This window comes from Ictidomys tridecemlineatus, chromosome 1 (assembly GCF_052094955.1).
Source record: "Ictidomys tridecemlineatus isolate mIctTri1 chromosome 1, mIctTri1.hap1, whole genome shotgun sequence".
Lineage (NCBI taxonomy): Eukaryota > Metazoa > Chordata > Mammalia > Rodentia > Sciuridae > Ictidomys > Ictidomys tridecemlineatus.
The window spans coordinates 67,876,237-67,900,058 of NC_135477.1; the positions used below are offsets into that span (position 1 = coordinate 67,876,237).

Below are 23,822 nucleotides of genomic sequence, written 5' to 3' on the forward strand. Positions count from 1 at the left end.
AGGATGCACTCACCAATTTTGTTATTTAAAAAAAAAAACAGTGGCAATAAAAATAATTGAAAATACTATGTGGTGAGTTGTAAAAATATATAATAGTTGCAACTATTTATATATAATAAATAACATGTTATGTATTATATAATCGTATCATATATCATTTTATATACTATGTATTTACATACATAATATATGTTTAGATATTATATATTCTTATATAAAAATAAGACTATTTTTTATAGACATTTTTAAATGCACCTTAAAGAAATGAGTAGAAGTAGAATGTGAAATACAGCATGCATACATTTTTAAGGCTTTGTCCTGCAGAGAAATTTAACGCATTCACACTCCTAGCAGTAATACATGAATGAAATTGTTATTATAGACTCTAAGAGATATGACCATGGTGATAGCTGAGAAAAAACCAATATAGGAAAGGCATACATTGGATTAAAAGACACCAGAGTCAAACAGAGTACAGACCAACAGTGGTGCCATCAAATAAAAAGTTACATAGAAACTGTAGGGCAGAGTAGTAATATATTGAAAGTTCTATCTAAAGAAAATTGTTCTGTTAAATATCTTGTGTGCAGTTTTCCAACAAGGAGCAATAAGCCAATGTCACGGTCAAGTCAAGAAAGGAGGTTTGTAATGAATATGGCAGCAATAAGAATAAGAGCAAAGGTTTGGCTGGTGTGTGTGTGTGTGTGTGTGTGTGTGTGTGTGTGTGTGTGTGTGTGTGTTCTTAGCAAATGTTACCAATATTGTTAGTTATCTCTAATATCTATTTCTTCAGATACATTTGCATATTCTCTCATAGAAAAGCTTCTTTCCTGTTTCTTACAATCTCTTCTACTACTAGAAATTAGCTTTTCCTTTGAGAAGCATTAGGTATATTTCTTTATTAATGGTTTACATGCATAAATTTCATCTGCAAAAAAATTCACAAATGAACGTAATCTTAGGTGACCTCTAATGTTATGTTAAAAATCTCTAAATTGAATTGATCAGATTTTATTATCCATATGTTTAAAAATGACTTATATAAATGAGTTCACACAATCCAATCACTGCAATTTCTCTTTGGTTCTTGTTTACTTGGGCTGCTCATGTGTCTCTACATAAAGCTTCATTTCAGATAACGGTGCTGCATGATAATGAACATAGGTTGATGAGATCACATTCTTATCCATGACCTTGAATAGGATGCCAAAACAGTTTTTTTTATATTCAGTTAATATACATATTAGTCAAGTCAGCATCTTACAGGTGGGCAAGCATGACTAATAATCATCTTGCCTTGTTATAAAAAAAATGTGGTTATACTGGAGCTGTGATTAATGTCTTGGTTCTCAAAAGCCTGCTGGAATGTAAGTCTGTTTGCTTCCATAACTTAAAGAGATTATTCAAAAGAATCACTTCATTTACCTTTGATTTTAAATGTTATTTTTACCTGTGTAGGGAATAAACACTGAGAAAATAAAATTTCTGTGATTTTCAAGACGAATACTGTGTTGAACTTTTAAGTTTGAAGGGCATAAAACAGAGCACTGGAAAGAGAGTTTCCTTTCTGTTCAAGTATGAATCTAAAATTCTTTGCTAAAATATGTTTCATGTTCTGAGAGTAAGACCACATTCCACACTGGAAAGCATGTGAACTTTGATTACTACAAGATCACAAGTGTACCAAGCACATTCAACAGGGGTTAAAGTCAGCTTGCATTTAGGGAACACCTCAGATCACAGGGGAAGGAGCCACAAAGCTGTAGTAAACTAAGAGACCACAAATCTGAATTTAGTTTATGTTCTATGGGGGAATTCATCTATTGTCCCACTTAAATTTTGGAACAATACTGAGAATGCATATGTGACTATGAAAGCAATGATAGACTTTAATATTTACTTGGGACATATTTATCTTCCATCAGTCTTAAAAATACTGGTGTTGGGTATACACGTTAGAAAATAAATTCAGCCCCGCCCTCAAGAAACTTGTGATTCAGTACAGAGGTCCATAAACTACTATAATGCCAAATTGGCCCATGGTCTGTTTTTGTACAGTCTACTAGCAAAGAATGGGCTTTGTATTTTTACATGGTTAGAATTTCAAAAGCACATTTTTTGATACATGAAAATTATATAAAACAAATTTCAGTGTCCATCAAAGTCTTCTTGGAACATAGCCATGCCCCTTCATTTACATATTGTCTCTGGCTGAACCAAGCAACTGCCACACAGACCATATCCAACCCCAAGGTCTAAAATATTTCCAACAACACTTGCTGATTTCTGGCCTAGTGAAAGAAAAAACAACTCGAGATTATAAACCTACCATGGCTAAGTATCTGGGGCGTGAATAAGCAGAAAAGGCAACATGTACTTTCTGTGGGGAGCAGCTGAGAAGGGCTGACTAAAGAAGATTTACAAAGAGGAATCATCTCAGAGTTCTTTTAAGTGGTGTTATGGAATGAATGTCTGTGTTCCCCCAAATTAGTGAGTTGAAGCCCTAATCACCAAACCGATAGAATTAAGAGGTAGGATCTTTGGGAGGTGATTCCATTTAGGCCTTAAGGTGAGATGGGATCAGTATCCTTATTAAAAAGGATGGGATCAGAATTCTTACTAAAAACAGAAACTCATAAGGTCCATCTCTCTCTTCATATAGGCACCAAAGAAAGGCTATATGAGAATCTAATCAGAAGAGCTATCTCCAAGGGCTAGACCATGTTTATACCCTAATGTTGAACTTCTGGCTTCCCAAAGTATAAGAAATACCACTTGTTTTCTAAATTATTAATCTGTGGTATTTCTTATAACAGCCTAAGCTGATGAAGACCACCTGTCATCCACGGAGCCGTAAGGAGTCTGTAGATGGATCTCAAGGGATTCTTGAATTTGAGAGGCAAAAACAACACCTTTATTTTTACTACCCTGTAACTGAAATTTGGTATTTCTTTCAATTCTAAGTGTAAGCAACAAACCACCCTGGTGATTTGTCACCAATAGAAACCATGGCTATTTTTATATCCCCCTACATTTGCTATAGCTAACTGAAACATAATGAATACTCATTACTACTTTGAAATCAGAGGCATTGCTAGACCAGCCTTTAGATCTTAATTTTGAAAATTGTTATATAACAATTCACTATTAAATTTTTATTACTATATTTCAATATAAATGGTTTTCTTTGGTTAGCCTACATATTTATTTTATGCTTTTAAAAACATAAAATAAAATATATAGTCTTTTAGAGAAGTCCATGTATAACTAAACTGACAAATAGGTCAATAGCACTCAAGATTAAGGGCTCCTGTGCAGGGCTGGTGGTGTAATCTAGTGTAGAGCTCTTGCCTAGTCTGTGTGATACCCTGCATTCAATTCCCAGGACTGATAAAGGCACAGTTGATATATTTCACTGGTCTGCATCCACAGTGGCATGCCAGTTGTTAAAACATCAAAACACATTTATATTATTTAGTAAACAGGCCTGAGTTCACTGACTGTTCCCCCTGACCTTTCAGAACAATCCCCTGGATCTCCATAGTTTAGTAACTAAAAGATCAACATTGAGCTCAACAGTGACTTCCCAGAGTTTGCTCTAGCAGTAAGTCTTCCAAGGGAGTTGTTACTTTTTTTTTAAACATGTTCCCCTCTCCATGCTTTAGTCAGCTTTTTCTCCACTCTGATTATAAGATTCTGACAAGAATGTTGGAGAGGAGGAAAAGTTTATTTAGGGCTCAGTTCAGAGGTTTCAGTTCCTACAGAGCCAGAACTCCATTGCTCTGGACCTGACATGAGGCAGAACATCAAGGAGGTGGTGGAGGAAGGAAGCTCAGGACATGGCAATAGGAAGCAGAGAGAGGGTTCCTCACCAGGGATAAATATGTATGCCCCCCAAAAGGGTGATGACCCATCTCCTCCAGCAACACTCTACAGTTACTACCTGCCTACAGTGACTACCCAGTTAATCCCTATCACTGGATCACATGGGTCAGGTTAAGGCTCTTATAATCCAATCATTTGACCTCCAAATATTCTACTATTGTTTCACACATGAGCTTTTAGGGTTATCTCATATCTAAACCATAGCATCCTACCACCAGTGATTTCCAGAAAGGGATCTGGTAGGCATGTATGAAGAAGTAACAGCATAACTCCTGGAGGAGACTTCAAGCGGTCCAGGTAGTCTGAGATTGGAGGTAGTCAGAGGTGAAACAGAAATGAGAAGACAAGCCCAAGTTGAAGGCTATAGTTCTTATATGCCTGCTCTGGGGCTACGTCTAGATCAACGAGTCAGAGGAGAAGGTACTGAAGAATTTAAAACAAATGACTCACTTCAAAAAGATTATGGTAGAAAACACCTATTAGTATATTGGAGGAGAGGACTTAGAAACAACAGAGATAAAGATAGTAATAGAGATCAATTAATAGCTCTTACAGTTACCCAGGTGGGTAGACTCTGGTGATGTCAATGAAGCTAGAGAGGCAGGTGAATTTTTAAAGGCATCAAGGACCTTGAATAGGCAAGACAGGTCAGAAAGAAGAAATTTGACTCTAATATCCAATTCTCTAGATTAGATATATGAATGGAAATGAAATAGTGGAATCACGAATGTTGCATTTATATTATTAAAAAGTTCAGGTGACTGTATTTTAAATATCTGTCTTTTTTTTATGTTTTTGTTTGTTTTTTTTCATTTTGTTTTTGTGGTGATGAGGATTGAACCCAGGGCTTTCTTTCTGATTTTTTTAAGGGCAATAATCATGCATATCAAAAACTAATTTGAATGATTTAGCAATAATTAAAATAAGCTAAACTGTGGAGCCAACATACATGCCCTTCAGTGGATGAATGGATAAAAAAAATGTGGCATATATACACAGTGAAATTTTACTCAGCAATAAAATAGAATAAAATCATGGCATTTGCAGGTAAATGGATGGTGTTGGAAAATATAATGCTAAGTGAAGTTAGCCAATCCCCAAAAAACAAATGCCGAATATTTTCTCTGATATAAGGAGGCTGACTCATAGTGGGGTAGGGAGGGAGAGCATTGGAGGAATAGATGAATTCTAGATAGGAAAGAGGGGTGGGAGGGAAAGGGAGGGGGCAGGGGATTAGCAAGGATGGTGGAATGTGATGATCATTATTATCCAAAGCACATGTATGAAGACATGAATTGATGTGAACATACTTTATATATAAACAGAGGTATGAAAATTTGTTTTATATGTGTAATAAGAATTATGTTGCATTCCGCTGTCATGTATTTAAAAAATAAAACCAATTATAAAAAGAAAAATAAATAAAATTACCACAAATCTTTAAAAACAATAAAAAAGAGAAAAGAAAATAAGCTTCTCATTCTCTTTTACTTCTACACATTATATTTTTTACTTTCAAACCATTTTATGGTGTTTTAAAAATTATCCTTTCCTCAACTGAAAAATGTCAGTATCTCTTATGAAAGTTTTGAGTTCAACGCCTGGTCCAAAAGCTATTTTCATGTTACAAAAATATGTGCCAGATTACTGTGATTGCATGGCAAATAACTTTAACACTCAGATAGCTTTGGATATGTTTAGGAGGCCAAGGTGAAGTTTCATAAAAATGATCAAATGTCAGACAAGGATATTTTATGTTTTGGGAAAATTTTTTCATTATCTAAGTTGATCAAGAAGATATACTAATAACCAATATGGACATGAAAAATGCTCAATAATGCTACATATTAAGGAAATTAAAACCAAAACCAAAATTAGGTACTATTTTATACCAATCAGAATGGTTATATTTAAACAGGAAGAAAAGAAATATTGGTGAAAATTTGAAAGAATTGGAACTCTTGTTTATTGCTAATAGAAAGGTAAAGTGATACATACTCAAAATAATAGAAATAAAGACACAGACAGGTATTTGTACACCAATATTCGAAGCAGCATTTCCACTAGTTGGAAGTTTGAAACAACTGCAATGTCTTTTGAGGGATAAATAAAAAAGTATAATGGGTATTCACATAAAATAGAACATTATTCAACCTTAAAAAATAAATAAAATTTGGATACATACATGAATTAACCTTGAAAACATGCCAATAAAATAAGCCACACACATACAGAGAAATATTATCTGATTTCACTGAAAATTTATACCTAGAATCATCAGATTCATAAAGAAAGAAGTAGAATAGTAATTACCAGAGACTGAGATTAGTAGGGTGAGTGAAACAGAGTAGTTTAATGGATACATATTTTCAGTCTGGGATGATGAAAATTTCTGCAGATGGGTAGTAATGATAGTTGCATAGCAATATGAATGTTATATTAATTGCATGTTAAAATAATGTTTTGGATATACTTGGTTAAATAAAAATATACCATTAAATAATGTTTACCTGTTTTCATTTTCCTTTTACTTTAGATGAAAGTTTCTTTGACATCTGGACCCTTATGCTTTGAGACTTCATTTTTAAATATGTTATGTGTGACTTTATAATGACATTTTATAAATATCAGTACATTTTTATTGTTCAGTGATGCTCTAGAACAGCAATAAATATAACATTATTATATCTTTACTAAGCATCTTTTGTTCCCTGGGATGGCATCAAATATATTCTAAATTGCATTTTGTATATGTCAAACATTTTATCTACATATAATTCTTCTCTATTCTTATGCTTCACCACAGGCCCTCATAATCTCAATTAAGAGAGAACTGGTTTATAATATGAGTGTCTCAGTGTCTTTCCTCAAAATTAGTTGAGTTTTTCTGACAAGGATTCAAGAATAATTGTTTTAAATTGCTTTTATTTTTTAAATACATGACAGTGGGATGCATCGAAATTCTTATTACACATATAGAACACAATTTTTCACATCTCTGTTTGTATATAAAGAATAATTTATTTTCTCAGGTCAGTCCCTACTTTTCAGGGAATATTCTCAGAGTAAATGGATCTCATGCAAAACGTTTGATGACCAATATATCCTTTGTCTAAATTATCTAGAAGTTTTTGAGGGCCTAGCAGAGAAGGGGAGAACAAGGGATGTGTTATCAGCCTACTCTCCTACCCCTACTTCAACATTAAAGAGGGCCAGCTGATACCGTCAGGTGCTTCAGTATATGCCCAAGGAATGCCAGAAGTGTTATACCACCCACCCCCATTTCTTGATGCTTGAGTCATCTGTGATTACTCAAATAGTATGACAGAATCAGAGTCTCAGAAGAGACCCTGAGGGACTCCAAAGAACCCACAACTGCTTCCCAACATTATTAAGGCATATGTTAGCCTTAAGTTAAATTCCAACTGCCAGAATGTTCTCAGACAAATGCTGCACAATTAGAAAAGACCATTTGCTATTGACTAAGCATCTGGAGCACACAAATGTCTTCACTGTGCAAATTTTTTTTTTTTTTTTGGTACTGGGGATTTAACTCAGGGGTACTCGATCACTGAACCATATCTCCAGCCCTATATATATAACACAGGGTCTCACTGATTTGCTTAGCACCTTGCAGTGGCTGAGGCTGGCTTTGAACTTGTAATTCTCCTTTCTCAGCCTCCCAAGCCACTGGCTCCACTGTGCAATTTTGAAGAAATGTTTTAAACTTTCTTTCTAGAAAAAGTTGTCTTTGAATAATATATTAAATATCTTAATGGTAGTATGTTTAAAATTGAATGAAAAGAATGGGTTGTAAAAGTGGCTACTGAAGATAAGAATAATCATTATTATAAAATTAAAAGTAGAAAAAAATAACCATTACATGATATTTATATATTTGAAAAGAAGTGGTATACTGGGCTGACCTGTAAATGAAACAACTAGAAATGAAATAGCTGCTTCTCTCAATTCTGCTTGACTTTACATCTTGTATAATGTAAATTACAATGGCCAAGTGGAAACTTCTGAAAATGATTAAAAAACAACTCATGATGATTTTAATATTTAAATTTGCTTTCAAAGTTTAATAATACTGGAAAAATCATATGGATGATGATACATTTTTAGAACAGATATAATAATGATTATTATTTTGGAGCCTTTATTGAATGTTTACTGTTCATTCTGACAAGAACTTTGTGTGCTGTATCTGTTTTGTGTATTACTTTTATGAGATTCCTTATCCCCTTTGTATTCATATGAAAATTGAATCTCAGAAAGGCTAAATTACTGCCCAAATCACATATAAGAGAATCAGAAGAGTCAGGTTCATTTAAACTCCAAAGCCTCAACTTTTTGACTAATATATGCTTATTAAACTGGAGTGAGAATTTTCTTCTCCCTCAGTCCATTTTTCTGGTCCATTTCCCCACCTACTCATTTTCATCAAATGCTTAGAAACCACAGGAACAAAAGGAATGAAAATGTGGCTGCAATAATTGAGTTGGGAAGGATTCTTTATAGCATAAGTGGACTGCAAATTTTAAACATGGTTTTAATATAATAGGAGACATGATAGCTATTCTACACCTGAGGCAGTTTTCTCCTGACAGCCTTTCCCTGATTCCCCCTTCCCTAGATATCAACACTGTGTTCCGTCTTGAATGCTCCCCTCCCCATCCCCAGAGTTGTCAGGTGCCTTTAGACCTTCAGTGGAAAAGCTCAAGAAGAGTGTGCTTCACTCTACAGGCTCCACTTTAAATGCACAGTAACTCCCAGTCATGCCAAAGGAGTCATCTTCAGAAGCCAAAGCTGTGTGAACTGTCCTGAGTCCAGCGATGGCAGTCACTGAGGGCTGCACTGTGCCAAGGTAAATCTGATTCATGCGGAACTCCACCACGCCTCGATCCTTGCTGGTGGAAGCCCAGAGGCACCAAAAAACAGGTGCTGATTAATAACAGGTTGTGGGAATAAAAATGGGCCTATGGAAGCAGAGCATTCCCTTAGCATTCCAGCCTTTCTCCTGGCAGTCCTTGTTCACAGCAATTCACGACACTGTCTTAGCATTCGTTAAGCCAAAATTAAATTATTTGGATAAAGGTGTAGTAAGAATCGTAAAGCAAAAATAAATAAATAAATAAATAAAACTTGTTTTACAAGAAGGATAAAAAAAGTATTTGTTATATACTGTGATAATAAACTTGGATAAAATTTAAAAAATCAGTAAAAAAAAAATATTTGGAAAACTCTAGTTATCCTCCAGTTCCATGAAAAACTGGTAGTGGAGGATGGGGATTGGCCTATAAGAACAAGGGGTGTAGGAATGAGAAAAAACAATGATAAATGAATAAATCTTAGTGTCGCCAGCCATTCATGGGCTGTGTGTGTGTGAGCTATGCTCATCATAGCCATAGGAGGGGACTGGTCTGGCATTGCAGGCTGATTGGGCTGAGCCATGCAAGTGTGCCTCCCCTCTCGCTCTGCCTGCGATCCCACACAGCACCTGAGATGGATGTGATTTGCCAAGACGTCAATCAATCTGCTGACCACAAGACATCACCAAGCAAGACTCTACCCTTTGAAGCTCTACTTCTTGCCTTATTTGGGTGGAATGTTCTATCAAATGTCTTCTCCCCAAAGATAAGGTGGTTTGGGGTTTGCTCACTCTCTTGCTCTTTCTAGCATTGCCCAGCGTGGAGCTGACCTTTGGGGTCACCAAGCCAGGGACATATATTACCCTTGTTCTTAAAAACTCATGTTTGTGTGCTACGTGGTTTCTTCACCATTTTCTTAGTTATTGATACAGCCAGCTCCTTTGAACCCAGCTCATCTTGCCAGCCCGGCCAGCTGGTGACACCTTAGGTCACCTGAAACAACCATGGCCTGAGCAAAAGTCAGGTATGTTAGACAGAAGAGCAGGAAGAAAAAAGGAACTGGTCTGGAGGAAATAAGTGGACCTGTGAAGCTCAGATACAAATTAGGGACCAAGAGTGAAAGGAGAAGTCAAAGGCCCACACATAATAATAGAGCAGTGAGGACTAAAATACCAACAATAAACTACTCCAATCAGCCTTACAAGACTGATCTTCCTAAACCACTGTTCTGTCCCTCTACCCAAAAACCATTCCATAGCTCCCTACTGCCGCACATAATGCTAAATCTATTCATCCTTGCGTGTTATCTACATTACCAGCTAAAAGTAGCTTTCTGGTCTCATCTTCCACAATCCTTTACACATAGCTGATGTTTCAGACCAAGATTCTGTTGTCCAGTTTCCAAATGCGCATTTCCTGTCCCTGCCTTCAGGTCTTTACTGTAATTACTGTCCTCTGTGTAAAGCAATCTTAGTAGCTCTATAGGTCAAATTCAAAACCCAATTTATGGCTTTCAAGTTTTATAAACTCAGCTAGAATTTCTCTCCTCTCCATGTTGACAACATTCTGACGGTACCTCCTTCGAGGCTTTTATCCCTATACCCTCTCCATATTTATTCAAGTACCTGAGTTACATCAGTACCATATTCTAACCTGAGTACTGTGACTTTTTCACAGCCCTCAGCAAATGTTTCATGGTAAATAAATGATGAGGTAATGTAGGAGAAATTATCTGTGAAAAAGATAAAGAAACTGAGGACAATCAGCTTGAAAGAGAGTAAAGGAGAACTCAGGAACTGTCCTAAGATATTTGAAGGGTGCATTAGCCTTTCACAGAAAATGCAACTGGGATGTTTAAAAATGGAATTAAAGGCTAGCCTGAAATCAAGAGCGAGGGACACATATTACAAAAATTCTACAGGCATTTATTGAGACATTACTATGTGCCAGGTACTCTACTAGGAACTGTTGATGCAAAGATAAACAAGATACGGCCTTTAGTCTCCAATAGCTTCTTGATGTTCATAGCAGCACAATTCACAATAGCTAGATTGTGGCACCAACCCAGATGCCCTTCAATAGATGAATGGATAAAAAAAGTGGCATTTATACACAATGGAGTATTACGCAGCATGAAAAAAGGGCCAAATCATGGAATTTGCAGGGAAATGGATAGCATTAGAGCAGATTATGCTAAGTGAAGCTAGCCAATCCCTAAAAAACAAATGCCAAATGTCTTCCTTGATATAATGAGAGCAACTAAGAACAGAGCAGGGAGGAAGAGCAGGAGGAAAAGACTAACATTAAACAGAGACATGTGGTGGGAGGGAAAGGGAGAGAAAAGGGAAATTGCATGGAAATGGAAGGAGACCCTCATTGTTATACAAAATTACATATAAGAGGTTGTGAGGGGAATGGGAAAATAAACAAGGAGAGAAATGAATTACAGTAGGTGAGGTAGAGAGAGAAGATGGGAGGGGAGGGGAGGGGGGATCGTAGAGGATAGGAAAGGTAACAGAATACAACAGTCACTAATATGGCATCATGTAAAAATGTGAATGTGTAACCGATGTGATTCTGCAATCTGTAATTGGGGTAAAAATGGGAGTTAATAACCCACTTGAATCTAATGTATAAAATATGATATGTCAAGAGCTATGTAATGTTTTGAACAACCAATAAAAAAATAGCTTCTTGCTATTACAGACTATCTTTACTTTCCTCTTTATTTACATTCATCTCTTTTTTCTAGTATTACATTTTAAGCTATCAGCTTTAATTGTTCCATCTCAAGCTAAATTTGGACCAATCCATCAGATAATGTTTTTAGAGGATTAAGAATCAGTTTTTTCTTACTGCCAAAGAAGGAACTAAGACTACTAAAAAGAATTTATAATTGGAAATTTAGACTCAATTTAAAGACAAAAGGATTAGAACAATGGCTGAATATCATGCCAAAAACTTTCTCACAGGAAGTGTTCAAGGAGACTATCTCAAAATGATGGCAGGAAGGATCACTGTATCAGATGGGAAATGGAATTGGATCACCTCAAAGGAGAAAATGAAACATAACATTTTATAACAGAATAAGAATAAACGCACATAGCAGTGAGTCACAGAGCTATATGATTGAGCATATAATGGTAGTTATTTTCAAGAAACACCCCTATATGGGGCACTGTACCAAAAGGATGATGGTTTAGAAAAAGACTCCACATCAGAAGGTCAGATGTCCAGAAAGAAGATAATGTCATTTGTTGATTGTAACAAAGGAAACAGTGCCTCTGTCAATGCTCTACGCACAAACAGAAAGACTGAGTGATTCATTACATGGTGTGGGCATTGTGCCTTCACCCTACAGAGTGTGAAGACTTGGGCGATTGGTTTAAGCTTTCATTAATCTCTTCTAGGAATCACGGATAATAATGCCTGCCTCATGAAACTACTCTCAATTGTGAAATGGTCCATAGCTCCTAAAATACAGTTCGATTCTTCAGTGGTCTTAAATAATGTTAACCATCCTACAAATTCATAGGAAAGTGAGATCGCATTAGCACCAACCTGGGTAGTGATGGTGAATTCTAAGGGAGCTAAAAAAGACAACGAAAGTTTAGAGTAGGGCTGGGATCCTGGCTCAGCAGTAGAGTGCTCGCCTAGCATGACAGGACCCGGGTTTGATCCTCATCACCATATAAAAATAAAGGCATTGTGTTAAAAAAAAAAAAAGTAAAAAAAAAAAAGTTTAGAGCATTCATGGAATTGATTCAAAAACTCAGAAATAGAAAAGAAGCCTCTGGTTAATGTGGTAAATATCCAGTTTGGGCGGGCTGCAAGGTTAAGAGAGAAAATTAAGATAAAGAAGATAAAGAATGATGGAGAATGTGTTAATAAGGAGGCAAAGAAAAGTGGCTTATGGCAGCCCAGAGCTCTTTGAAGGCAAGAAATATGTCTTCATCTTTTATCCTCCTGGCTTTTGGAGCATAGCAAACAGCCAATACATACGGAATGAATAACTCCTACATATTCTTGCCTGGTGCTCTTAGATATGAATGTCTCCTCACTCTTCATTTCAGGATACCCTTAAATACTATTATAATCGGGCTTCAAATAATTTAATTAATGTCAAAGCCCAGGAAAAATCCAGAATCAGAAGATTATTAAATAGAAGATGTACAATTCTTTAGAAAAGACTTTAATAAGATCCATTTTCACTGGGCTTCCCAACCATGTACAAGGGTCCATTTCACATCACTTCATCTCCAAACACCTCATATTTGGGGTATCAATCCTAACTGCTCAGATGAGTTTTGCTGGCAGCCCTCTTATGGTGACAGGATTTCCTGCAGGTTGGCCCATTTTGAACAGTGGGCCTAATTCAAAATATCAGATCATGTTTGGTAAATGTTACTGCACATCTGTGCATAGCAACAGATTTTGCCCTGAATTTCATTAAGGAAATGGGTATCACATCTGTACGTCCTTTTGCCAGTTGGATGGGCTGCCTCCCTAAACACCACACCAAGATGGGGAAAATATATGTTTACCTGTTTGCTGAAATTCAAGTCAACATCTTAGAAAAGCCAAACTTCTTGTTGTAGGTTCAACTACGGGATTTTTGACTCTGAAATATTATGAAAAATTTATTCTCCCCACGGAGAGGCTTCCCTTGTCCCATTTGGTTCATAGGTCATACTGTTTCTCTCTCTGAAAACGGTGTCTTTATGCCAGAAGCCATGTATTTGATGTATTCTTAATTAATCTTACTTCTTGAGGGGAAAAGGGAGCATTATTATATGTCGATTAGCCCCCTGCTGTGACCCACCTTCAGACCTCACCTTGCAGTGCTTCAGATGTTTTAATTTTCCTTGCCCTCCTCTGCATCCCCTGGTTCATTCCCACCTTCAGGCTAGACTCAACAGCCATAATTTATGAACCCTTTCAAGTCCTCACATAAATATGAAAACCAAAGCTTCTGTCTGATGCCATCTCCCATTAAGAAAGCTTATGACAGCACTGGTTAAAAGAAGCAGATACGATATTACTGGGCATTTATTTTCTAGGCATCAGTAGGCTCTGAAATAGAAGTCGTTTGGGGCCCATCTCCTCTTCAGTAAATTATATGTAATTCTCTAAGTTTGGCAGAATTCTATAAAATAATAAAAAAAAAAATCTCCACAAAAAGGAGCTCTCTAACAGTCTCCTCCACTGGCAGATGACACCAAGAAATGTCAAGTGAGCTCAGCTGTTTTACATTTTCAAAACTGTCTGCTTCTGGCACATTGTGAGAATGCCATTTTTTTTCCTTCTTGTGATTTTTTGTGTCTGGAAGACGCCTAGCGTTGCAAAGAAAATTGATCATTCAACAACAATTAGAAAAATGAGCTTTAATTGGCATAAACTCAGAGGTTGGTTTGTACTGTTGTGCAATAAGTAAAGGAATAGTTCTTATATTTACACAGAAGGAAGAAACAGCATCATCTATTTTTATGAAAAGATCACATTGGTGCCTTCAGGAGAAAAGAAAATCTGAATGATTTCTAGGAAGAAGACCCTCTGCTGAGGCACATTAAACCCAGCCTTTTCTCTTGCCCTGACCATCATTTTCACACAGCAGCACAACTGTGGCACAGAGCGACACTAGGAGTTCAATCCAGCCCACCTCATGACTCACTCAGCTATGAACACCCAAAGTTCACCTTCCTGCTCCAGTCCTTTCACCTACATTCAGTTGCAGCTAAGCCTGTTTCTCATTATGTTATCTCCTTGCCCACTTCATAAGCAATAAGCTTCAAATCTGAGTTATTCAGAAGGTTTACTGTAGTAAACGTTATTTTGAAAATGTAAAACAGCTGAGCCCACTTGACATTTCTTGGTGTCATCTGCCAGGTAGTTGCTCATAAACTTTTTTTTTTTCCCCAAGTAAAAGATGACATTTAATCATTGGTTTAATCAGACTTTTACAAATTCTGACTTCAATAAAATCTACCCTTGGTCAGCAAAATTGTGCCAACTCCTTCAGCAGATAATACTGAACCAAGCATAGCCTATTCTGTGCTCATATCGTTTAAGGATGTGCATTTATGAAAAGAAACTGAAGATTGTCATAAACATACACAGAAGAGTGCTATACTCCCTCCAGCCTGGCCACTGCCAAGGCTTGCATGAGTGTGCTATGCCTGCCTGTAGCAGCTCTTCTTCAACCCTAGTGCCTGGTCCCTGCACATCCCAATCCTCCTTAGTGAGTATGTGATTAGTCAAGTCATGTGGTTTCTAAACTAGAATGAGTCTGGTTTCTGTCTCAAGCCCCAGAAGGAGTCCTGAATGCTTAAGATATTGCTAATTTTGGCATGATCATGAGTTCTAGTTCACATATGTATAAACACTGAAACAACATCAAACTTTGGAATCTTTAAGCCACTTGAATGAAATTTTATAGCTTTCAGAGCTTTATAGTTGCACATATATGGTTTTAATTTTTTTTTGAAACAACATATATAAAAAGAACAAGTTATGATCCTACTTGATCAAGGTTCAAAAAGATTAAGTGATGTTATAAACAATATGTAGTCAGAGGTTGAGAGCTCCAGAGCTCATGTTCTATAGATCCTTCAAAGGGTATTCCAAGTTCACACATCACATAATCTTCACCACAATGGCCAACTATGAATAAATCACCATGGTGCTGATTTTAGATTTACGTTTTCCAAATTGTACATATGGAATATGTGACCTTCATACAGGATGAATTGATTTAAAACCAAGCTACTCAATAACTGACACATTATTACAAATCTTAATCAGATTTCGGATTGACTTTCTTGAAGTTTATGACTGAGTGGTAAGGATCTCAAGACAATGACTAAAATCATTAGGAAGGTTACTACATAAAGAAAAAAGTACCCATTTTTTTAAAAAAAAATTTTAAATTTATTACATAAATTTGTATATGTAATAAATATACAATGTAATAAATTTACCCCACAATAAATACTTAGGAAACACTAAGTAGGCTGAGTAGGCATAACAGGAAACAAGACAAAAATATTTCCTGTCTCCTAGGAGATCACAGTGGTTTGTTGGAACAGAACATAAACCAAGCAACATCTATACAGTGTGGTGAGTGACAGGGTAACTAAGAAGGTCAAAGGTGTATGAAGAGCCCTCTCAGAAGCATCTAATGGAGCCACAGAAATGAGGAAAGAGTTCCCCCGAGGAAAATGTGCTCACAGTGTGGCTAGGAGAAGGAGGAGTTAGCCAAATGGAGAAAGAGAAGACTGGACCAATTCCAGATGTCAATGAAGTTTATAATTTCAAAAATAAAAGAATCCCATTTCTTCTTTCCTTGTATAGAGTCCCATCCCCAGAATAAAGGCCCTTTATTCAGCTCAAGATCATAAACCCCTAAAACATAGGCAAGGCATATCTACTCCTTCCCACTCAGAAAAGAACAGCAGTTTCACCTCTAGATTGTTATCCTGTCAAATTTTTCTGTCTTCTAGCCAGCATTTTTGTAGATTTTAGCCAAAATTAATGATGCATCAACAAACTCCACCTCCTCTGACTTCACTAATACCATTCATTACATTCCTATATGCCAGATATCTAACAAATCCTGAATATAATATTTGGTAGCAACTGGTATGGATTTCAAGGCTATTTTCTTAGGCATAACCAAAACCTACTTTAAAGGTTCAATAAACCATGAGAGATGGTGATAGTACAGCCCAGGCTCCGTAACTAATGTGTACTCTGAGCCATAGATGGACTATTATGCTGTATACACAATACGAACAGAGCTATTGTCTATTTAATAGCTATAACTATTTTACATTTACATTTTCCAAATTATAAATATGGAATTCATGATCTTTATCCAGAATGAATTGTCTTAAAACAATTTATCTGATAACTGACACATTGTTACAAATCTAAATCAGGTTAAGTCTCACAATGACTTTGGTACGTTTTTTGTTTTTATAGCAACACTTCCTAATGATTCTTCTCATTGTTTTGAGATCCTTATCATTCAGTCGTAACTTTCAAGAAAGTCAATCTAACTTAATATCATATTAAAGTATGTATTTATGTGTATGGCCTGAATGAGATAATATCCCCTAGTCCCTGGCAAAAGTTGCAATGGGTACTTTGTTAACTGTACTATGCCCCCATCAATTTGGCTTTAGGTGTATGGCAACAGCAGATCATATGCAAACATGTGTTCAAATGCAAACATGTGTTGCACATGATATCAGGTTGACAAGAGCATCAGCTAGAGCACAACTCAGTTCACTGGAGACGACAATGCAGAGCCCTGAGTTGAGAGATAATCAACAGGACTCACCTCAATTCTTGAAGTATCTTTTCTCCACCTAGCACTGCCATCAGAAATTTGCAATCTTCGATGTAAGTCAATAATGCAATAGACAGACATGGAACAAGGTGCACTTCAGCAGGAAGTCATGAATGTTTCAGGATTCAATTTTCTTTTTATCAGTGCTTTGGCATCCCTGGTCAGTTTATTGTTTTCCCTTCCTCACTTTTATAGCCAGGAAACCATGATAAAGAGGAATAAAAGCATTCATGGCCAGGATTATGCCATAGTGCACGTGGAGAGAGACTCATAAATAGGACAAATGTGCAAACTTCGGAAGGATCAGAATTGATACTCAAAACACACCCACTTTTCTCCTCCCATTTCATGTACTGGTTTACCACCCACCTGTTTTCAGAGTTAGGTTGTTGTTATTGTTGTTTAGGTATTAATGAAAAATACCTCAAAGAAATAAAGGGACTATTTCTGATGAGGATTTGGTATTATTCAAAATATTTTCATATAAAAATAATCAAATTATAATATTATGGCCTAAAGAAGGATAAAAGAATAACATCCCCAGTGAGCAACCTCAATTCTAAAAACTAAAAAGAGCATTTATTTTAATTAGTCAGGGTCTTCACACTAATTGCACTCCTGTCACGATTAGTCCTTTTTCCATCAATAACATAGTTGGCCTTTCGATATTAAAAGGAGAAAATGAGAGTCAAAAGCAAAAAACTGTGCAGTTTTTTATTCCAAAAGCTATGACTATTTTTAAAGCTAAAATAAGAGCATTCTAATTGACACTAATGAAACCATAAAGTCAAATCTTGACTTAGAAAATTGTTCCTTATTTCATCAGGGAAGGAAGTTCAATACTGTAATCACATTGTCAGCCAAATGCCTGAATAAGCATGTGGACTGTGAGGCTAACTTACCACAAGCAGAAAAGGCACAGATGCACCCCATAATCTATTACAAAGCTCTGGGGTGCTGTCACACTTCAATCAGGTTGCTCCAGTAACTAGCAAAGTGACAATCGTTATAGGACTTACGCCAGATGTGAAATGCACTGGTGCTGATTTTTAAAAAGCAAACTAGTTCAGTTTCCCCAGAAGTATCCCAAGATAAAACTACTCATTCTTCTTGACAGGTATAAATTGTTCTGTTCGGTTTTGTTTTTTAACTTTGAAAGAGATGACCAACTTACACCTGTGGTTTCAGAACACCAGAGCATGCATCAGCTGATGCTGAAGAGCAGGTCGAAGAGTCATACATTCAGTCTGCATGGAAATATTATGGAGACAAAGGCATTTTGTCAGCATTTTTTTCAAGAAGGCTACTTATCTTCATGTCAGACACAAAGGTATTACAAGACAAGGAAAAGAGTAAGAGTTGAAGGACGAAATCCAGCAGGCACAGCATGTATTTAATCTTTATTAGCCAACAGGCTGTACAGGGCAGTAGAGGGACTAATTGCTGAGGAAAGGAGAAGTCAGATGCTTGTCAAAGGGCAAGTTCAGCCAGAGCAGAGGAAGAGTACATTGGACAACCAAGCAAAGAAAGGTCTTTCACAAGGGAATGTTAATAGCAGCAACCAAATATAATGACATGTCAAAAAGGATGGGGGAAGAGTTAACCAAGATGACAAGAGGGCAAGCACCAGAACCAACCCTTTCCAAAGAATTAGCCACTTTTGCAGAAAGCTGCTATCTTCCTATTTTTAGGACTGTGGCTTGTTTTCAATGAAACTGATGTTCACATCACACATTCTTCTACACATTTATAAGCTGTCTCATTTGCAAAAGAAAAGAACAATCCTTTTAATGAAGGCTCCATGGTGAAGTACAATTAATAATATTTAAATATTGTGCCATTTTTTTAAGAATGAAGGCAGAGGCTTTCAAACTTTTGAGGATAGCAAAATCACTAGGAGGGATTTTAAATCATAGATTGCTGGTTCCCACCCCCCAACAGGTCTTGCTGAGATCCCAAACTGACCTATCTGATAAATTCCCAGGGAATGTTGATGGCTGTTGTTGATCTGAACCTTATATAAGAAGGAGTAATCTCAGGAAAACAAAGGAGCATATATATTTTCATGCCTATATTATAACTGGGCCGTGAGGAGAAAGAACAAAGAGAATAGCTCCCTTAAGCACTTCAGTATTGTTTCCAATGTGGTCAAAGACTGATGGAAAAAAAATCACTAGGCAATTTTAAATTGGGGAATTCTTGTTTTTGTTACTAAAAATAGATTACTTTCTATCAGTAAGGATCTCCAGTCAGGGCTTTATAAACATAAATGTGTGTAAGAATCAGTTGATAATCTTGTTAAAATGCAGATTCTGATACATAGGTGTGCAGTGGAGCCTTGGATTTAACCTGTGTAACAAGCTCACAGATTTTACTCATGCCATTCATCCAAGGACCACCTTTGAGTAGCAAAACCTTACTACAGAAGCAATATAGCCCAGTGGCCAAAGTGAGGCCACTCAGATCATGATCCATGCATAGAAATCCAAGCTCTGACACTGAATACATATGTAATTTAGGGCAAGTTACTATGCTTTGATTTGTAAGAGCACCTATTCTATATGATGTCACGAGGATTACCCTAGTTAATACATGTAAAGCAGAGTGCTTGGCTCAGATAAAGCATTCAATAAATACTACCTGTGTATACAGGGAAAGAGAGATGATTTCCATTATTAAACCTAGTTGCATTTGTGCTTTTTATATTTTCTTTACAAGGGATTAAAGTTAAGCAGTCTTTGTTTAGGATGGGAGGCAAGGATCTGTATAAGATTAACCTCTTGATTAAACAGAATTCCTCACCTATCTTCTGGCCTGTTTTGGAGTTTCATTGTTTACACTGTTTAAAGCCATCTAAAAAAAACAACTTTGTCTTTAGGATTTCAATGAATTTCACACCTAAGGGAGAATTGATGTGTGAGTGGGGTGAGGGTTATGAGAAGAAATAAAAGAAAAACAAAACACTCTGCCCAGTGTCCCAACACAACTGGTGGTTAATGTTCACAGAGGAATTCTTTCTTGAGTTGTTTGTAGAATGGAATTGTAGGAACTTCTAACTCCTTCTACCAAAGTTTTCTTAAGGGCAATAGCTACTACAGACACAGAGAACCATGCTATATCCTACTTTTCTTGCTCCTCTCAGTTGGAGAGAAGATGTGTTTATTCCACCTGTGACTACTTAAGAGTTCCTATATGTTCCTATATGACCCTTGTTTTCTAATGTGGAATAGAAAGTTTGGGCTGCAAATTTATGAATTAACAAAAAAACCCCACAATTTTCCATTAACAATGTAAATAGTTTTGTTGTTGTTTTTTTAGGGACCCACAGCACTGCTGTTACGAAGCTACATTTTGCAATGCCTGTCTGCTTCCAAGTGACAGATATCAAGATTGTTTTTGCTAGACTCTCAACATTTTATTGAAAAGGTAATCTAGGATAATTGTAGAGGCTTGAAACTGCACCTGCTATAATTTCAGTCTTGGCTTCAGGGAAACAGCCTCTTTTAAATGACAACATAACAAAAAAGCTTTGTAATCAATGGGTTTTTTCTACATTTACAATATTCATATTTGAGATCATGAACATAAACACACATGCAGGTACGCCGAGACATTTGGTGACTGAAATAACCAAGATGTCTATGTTCAATTATTTGTAAAGCAGCAAGGAACATTTGGCCCTGAAAAGAAAAATTACATAAAAAGGGGGGTTAATTTTTGAATTTGTACTAATGACATGGTTTCTAAAGTGAACACAATAATTATTATGAATATCCTAAACACCACTATATCCAACAAGGAATTCCTTTTCTGAGAAGCCATTTCCAGCATTTTTCAGAATATATAAAATACCTGGAAGGAAACTTAAACTCTTAAATCCTGAAGTTCTTAGTATGATAAATATTCTTTTCAAAGGCTAGATATCTTGTTCTAGGACAAAGTTTTATACAACGATGTCTCTTTCACATGAATGAAAGAAAAAAAGGGATAGCACTTGCTTTATTAATTAAATGCAAGACTTCCTACAAATAAACAGACACATGTAAGCTTAATATTTGAAGAATTATATATCATTTTTATTTGAAGAATTATATATCACCGGCTCTTATTTCATACAATCTTTAGCCAATCACAATGTCTATCGTGAAAATGGCTTAGGAGAAATAATAAGCCTATTAAATCAAGCCAATCATGTACTAATTTGAGAAATTTAAAAAAGCTAAAGGCAGACTTCACCAAAGAATCCAGAAATGATTAAAAGCTGCTTATAATTTTACATATAGAGTTACAAGTTATTTGGTATCTTAAGAGTATTTTGGTATAATGTTTGTATGAAAATATACATCATAATATGTATCTCAGAATTTTAATCATATGTATTTAATAAATATAAACCCTTACCAATAGAGCCATTTCAAGTAGGGATATTATAAATATCTTTTTTTTTCTCCTCACAAAACTGGACATAAAAAGATTTATTTTTCTGAAGAAGACAATACATTTTACCTATTTATTCAACTTGAAATGTTAAAATAAAACCCTTCAGCTGTAGTAATGGGGAACAGAAGCCTCTGGAAGATCCCAGGGGTGGACATATACTGACTGCCATTTTTTTCAAGTAAATAAATTAAAAACATGTGCATAGAATTATTTCATAAGCAACTCTTCTCAAAGAAAAGTTATACTGATTTAACTACAGTATATTTTAAAATATAATATCAGGATTATTTGCAAATAAGTTTTGCTTATTACACATGAATAAAATTGAATAAATTCAGCAAGATAAATTTCAGAAAAATCAACATATACTGTGAAGTACCTATTATTGAAAAGATACTTCAACAATGACATACCATTCAAATGTTCATAACTTGTTTCTCTCATCTGTAGAGCAGAATGATAAAATATATCTAACATATATTTCTTTCAATTATATGAGAAAATGAATGCAAAATGAATTTGTAAATTGCCATATATAATGAAATACAAGTGATAAAAACATTTGCTGACCATCTGCCAAAAACATACATAGCACATGATTTGCATTTGATGCAATGTGCTCTTACATTTTTGTCATCTCAAGAATATTTCTGAAGGTAGGCCACAGAGGTGACAACAGATCCTCTTTTGTTGATAAAGAACTGAAGACATAAACATATGTGGTTTACCCAGGGTCTCACTTGGAACCAGCATCCAAATTTTGTACTAGTTTTTTCACTGTTCTTTTCATTCTAGTATAAAACTTCACAGAACACTCTAGCCCTCTGAGAAATATCTCTGTAGTGTTTTTATAAGGAAAGTAGGTATGTGAAATGAGAAAAATTCTACACTCCAATATCAGCTCCCACTGTGATGCATACACAGTTCAGTTTGAACTCCACTTAGTCCTTGATAATATAGGGTACAAATTACTGCTCATTTGAAACCCACCTCTAGCAGTAGAATATATCAACTGGAAAACGCCACGTATGTTATAGAGTCTGGTTACAAATTAAGGTCCTCTACTCCTTTGTACTGAAAAAGCAGATTATGCCAAACTTGAAATGGGAGATGTGAGCTAAATCAAACAGAGTTTCAAATAAAGGAGGCTTCAAATCTGGCTCACTGAAGTCCCCCACTTCTTTTGTTACTCAGGATCTTGGATGCAAAGATTTCAAAGATCAAAGTAGTTGTTCTCCAGGTAACTCAACTCACAGACATTGGGCAATGCAATGTGAAGTTCTTAAACATCAAAATCAATAACTAGGGCAGGCAGACCACAATAAGGAATAGTCACTAGTGGCTTTTAAAAGCATTCATAAAGCAAATCCAGGTAGCAAATACAAACACATCAAACCCTGTAGGTAGGCACCAGTTAAGGGCCTTGGCTAGGCAATGTCACAGACAAATGGGGTGGCTGGATTAGGAAGAGTTTTCTCTTTGATCATTTCTATTCACAAAGGGGAAAAAGGCCTTTCAAGGTTATGTGGTGTTCATAATATCATATGATTATTGGTGAATACCAAATTTTAAGGTAGTGAAAACACATTGTATTAGGATACAAAATGATAATCTTTAGTGTCAGATATACCTGGTTTCAAATGGCGACTCAATCATTCACATTTACTCGGTAATGGAATTTCTAGGCAGAGTCTAAATTGGGAGTTGAATTCTGGCTGTGTCTGGTGTCTTTCAAGGGTGTATAGATGCATGAGCTGATTTCCATGGACAAAAAGTGGGAGTGGAATGGGCTTGTGAATTACTCTGAAGAGAAAAGCGAGGGAAAATAGAAAGTCTGTTTCCCGATTAGGATGTCATATAGTTCCAACTAAAACACAAAAGCATGTAAGGAAATCTTGTAGCCAAATATTTAATAGGATCAAGAGTCTGTAGTATATACTGAATGAATGGGAAAGGGTACTCAGAAACATCACTTAACAGGTAGTTGTTTTGTAGAAACAGGGCAAACACTGAATTGTACAGTAAAAACATGGATACCTGACAGCCCTGTTCCCTCTGTTCTCTACCTTAATTCTTAAAAAACCCCCCAAAACATCTTCTCCAGTGCAAAAAGAAAAACAACAATTTCTTCATAGTCATTTCAAAAAACAAAACCTTTTTTATGATTACCAGCCTATCTCCAAGATAATAATGACCGGCATTATTAAACACATGAGTGTTCCCCTCCAAAGAATTAACATTGGGATTACTTCACTGTCAGTAGATGCTGTACC

The 23,822-nt window shown here is 36.0% G+C and overlaps 1 protein-coding gene across 3 annotated transcripts in view; it reads right to left on the minus strand.

The window, feature by feature from the left end:
- Positions 1–23,822, minus strand: part of Prkg1 (protein kinase cGMP-dependent 1) — a 1,167,449-nt gene that overhangs the window by 409,516 nt on the left and 734,111 nt on the right. The gene's annotated exons all lie outside the window — the stretch shown is intronic.